This window comes from Arachis ipaensis, chromosome B07, assembly GCF_000816755.2.
Source record: "Arachis ipaensis cultivar K30076 chromosome B07, Araip1.1, whole genome shotgun sequence".
Lineage (NCBI taxonomy): Eukaryota > Viridiplantae > Streptophyta > Magnoliopsida > Fabales > Fabaceae > Arachis > Arachis ipaensis.
In genome coordinates, this window is record NC_029791.2 from 2,594,575 (window position 1) to 2,598,983 (window position 4,409).

Genomic DNA, 4,409 nt, shown 5'->3' on the forward strand with positions numbered 1-4,409 from the left:
TCATAAATAGTATCAATCCTATTATTTGTCGATAAAAATAAATAAATTAAATACAATCTAAAAATTAATAACCTTATAAATTACGTAAATTTAGAAAAAATATTTAAAAAGAGAAAAAAATAAAAGTACTTCTATTGTGCAGAAATAATTTAAAAGTTAACAATGTAAATTGAGTAAAGAGAAAATTTATAAATGTAGCAACTAAAAAATTTTAAATTTAAAAATCAAAATAGTTAAGAAGTCACTTAATTAGGAATTAGTATTAGAATTTCAAATTTTAAATTTTTAAATAGAATTTTCTAATTAGTTAGTACAAATTTTAAATTTTTAAATAAAATTTCCTAAATTAATTCAATTTTGTCGGAACAACATTAGAAACATAATTAAATATAGAAGAATGTCAAATTAAAATTTCTTTTAAATAGTATAAATAACCTCACATTTTAATAAGACTGGTAATTCTATTTACTTTAATATAATTTTTTGTAATTAGCATAGTAGCTTATAAATTATATAAAGTTTTAAAAAATATTCTCAAACCCAATTACTTACTTAAAAATTCAAAAAAAAGTTTATTTGAATTTAAATTTAAAATTTTAAACATAATACTTTAATTAAAAATTATAATTAGATTTTCTTTTTAAAATAAATACACATTAAAAATCAATAACTAACTTAATTGTATCAACAATAATCCATATAAGAAATTTATAACTTTATGACATTAAATACTAAATTAGAAATTAACAGAATATCAACGGTGTGAATCGAATTAAAAATAAAACCATAAATAATAACCAAATAAGTTCAATTTATATTTAAAAAAAATTCTAAATTCCAAACATAAAAATCCAATAGAACCAAAAGAAAAATAACAACTCAAGAAAAGACAATGTTTCTACTAAAACAAACTTAGCATTATTCTATTAGATATACTCTAAAAGGGATTCTAAAACATGTGCATCCAAATTCTCAAGTTTCATTCTCAATTTTGATCTTCTTGCAAGTTGAGGTATCTCCTTGCACCTTCGAATCTTCCGACTCCAAAGATAGTCGCTTGGTTGGTGTAATAGCATTTTCTAATACTTCGGATTCATCACTATCCGCAACTTCATTGGAGAATTCAAGCAACAAATTCTGTACAAAATACTACGTTAAATTAAAGACTTCCTTCTCACCTTTGATTTTATCTCAATAATACTAAACTAACGTAAATCGTTATAGTAATATTAGTATGTAACAACTGAAGTATAATTAACGGAAATTTTTTTAAAACTCTAAATTTCTTTAAAAGAATTTATGTAGCTGCAATTTTAAAAAAGATCAACAAAATTTTAAAAAATAATGCTAAAAAGAATTAACAGATTTTTAAAAAATAGTGTTAAAATATAAAAAAGAACAATCTAAGTAAAATAATTTAAAATGTAAAAAATAACAATCTAAGTACAACAGTCTAAAATTTAAAAAATAACAACTTAAATAAAATAAATTAAAATTTTAAAAATAACAACCTAAGTAAAACAACCTAAACTTAAAATTTGAAAATAACAACTTAAGCAAATAATAATTTATGATTTATAAATATAAATCTTAAAATTTCTAGTGACGATACTTCAGCAAATGAACTCCCAGACTCAACGTATGAGTGCCACGTCAACAAATGAGCTCCACATTTGTATTACTATAAAGATAAAGATAAAGATAAAGATTATCTTATGCCACTTTTATATTACCTTATCCTCTCCTCATTTCTTGTCTTTTCAGCTTCTTTTCACTCTATCATAATTAATTATCACCCAGTAACATTATTATAACTCTCAATCTTATCTATCATTTTGATATATAACCATCTATTGTAATAACTTTTATGTATTGTTGAAGTTTTGATAAACTAATTCTTTTGTCTTTCTTAAATATCTAGATGTATAAAAACTATAGTTATTTTTTTAATTTGCCTGATAAGTCATCTTATTAATTTATTAAAAAAAATTTATTACATAAATTACTTTAATTAAGAGAAATAGAAAACTTTTAGATTTATCATTTTGTTATATTTCTTAATTCTCACTTGATATTATTCAAATTTAATAAGTTGATAGTGGTGATTCCTTGTGATTAGTTAAAAAATTTCAACTTTTTTTCTCAATTTTGACCAAACTCAATTTTGTTATTAAATAGTTTTTGTGGGTTATAATATTTTTTATTTTTCTATAATTGTATTTTTTTCTACAATAAGTACTTTTAAATTATCTAATGCTTAAAAATTCATTTTTTTTATTTTTTCGAAATGGTGAAAATTAAAGTTAAATGATATTAGTTATTTGTTTAACAAAATTATATATTTACTTTTTGTTATGTATTTTATTTTTTTTTGTGGTCTAAATTAGTCTATATATTATCAAATTATTTCTATTATTTATGCAACATTTTTTTCTTCTGATAATTATTTATTGATAAATGTTGAATTTATGGTTCTGTTTATTGTATTTTAATATGTTTATTTTAGTTACATTCAATAAATTGCCCAAATTCAAACCTATTTTTCGAACCACTTTTTTATCATATGATTGAAATTATTTAAATCAAGATTTTTAGATCCTAAAATTTTTAAAGTAAAAAAAAATACAATAAAATAAATTAGAAAAATTAACAAAATGAAATCATTTTATTTTATTGGGTTGTCAAATTAGTTTAAAAATCAATTCAACAAATGTTTTTATCTTGCCACATCTTTAATATTATATATTAATCTAATGATCAGAAAAAAATAATATTATCTAATGTAAAACAGATTAAAAAAGAAAAAAGAAATTAATAAAATATGCGTAAGACTTTTTACTCTATCATTGGTAGGTGCAGACTTTTTTGAATTCTTTATAAGCTAATCAAATAATTTGTGCCATATGTTAAATGAACAATATTAAATCAATTAAATCTTTTTGAAATATAATTTATTTATTTAATTTAATTATAAACAAATTTGCATGTATTTAGATGTCACGTACAATACTCAACATAATTAATAGTTTAAAAAATTAATATATTAATGTTTTAACAAATTATTGATAAGTGTAGACTGCGTCATTCGTATGCCAATCAAATAACCAGTATTATATGCTAGACAAATGATATTATAAAAGACAAAATTAATAATATTTTGCAAAAGGTTATGCATGAAATTTTTTGTATTGTTAGTGAAATAAGTATATGCAAAATTAGTTTCGGATTATGTTAATAAGATTAAAATAAGATAGAAGAAATTGGAAAGTAAAAAAAAAAATACGTAATAACATATATGTATTACATTTTTGAAGCCCCTCTTACACTTTTATAAGGATAATCTATTTGTATTTTTTTATTGTCACTTTTTTTAACCAACTATTGTGCCTCATTGTTTTTTAGATTGTTCATACAACTCAGAATCATGAAAGGAAGCAAAAACAAATATCTTATAATTTATTAAACTATTCTCTTTAGCAGTATCATAAAAAATAGGTAATATCCATTATCAACAAAATACCAAATATAATTATACAACTCGATAATATAACTCCAAAGTAACACAGAGAACCTATTGACACCAATAATATATTATATGAGGCATAATAACAGCATTTTCTTTTATCATGTATGCTACACATTAAAATTTCTTCACATGCTGAATACTTTCTTACTGTTTCGCTTCATGTTGTATTTGTTGGTACATTGATTTCATGTCACCAGTGTACCTAACTCCTTATATAACTCTTGTGTCTAAACCTTTTATATATGTCTCATGACTCATGGTATCCATTACTTGCTCTTCACATGCATCCAAGGTCCATTATAAACTGTTGTCTTTGTCATGTATGCTACACATTAAAACTTCTTCGCTTGCTAGATACTTTCTTATTATTTCGCTTCATGTTGTATTTGTTGGCACATTGATTTCATGTCACTCTTAGCACCTACATGCTCATGGTATCACAACTCTTGTGTCTAAATCTTTTATATATGTCCCATGGTATCTATTACTTGCTCTCTAGTCTCCACACATCCAAAGTCCATTATAAACTGTTGTCTAATATTTTATTATTTTTTCATTCATTCTTGCCACTTCTATTATTTTCAACAACTACTCTTACTTCGTTCATACCAACCATTCTCATATGCAACTTCCTTTAAAGTCATTCTAGATTAATACGTATTAATATGTAAATAAAAGTATTTATCGACTTTAATAAACATAGACTTTAATAATACATATCAAACGATGTAAAAAAATATTAATAAATTTTAATAAATATAGAATATATTTATAGATAAATTTTAATACTATAGAATATATTTGAGTAGTAGTGCTCGATCTATAATTATACAAAAAAAATACAAACTTTAGATGTAAAAATGGAATAAGATAAAGAGTACTT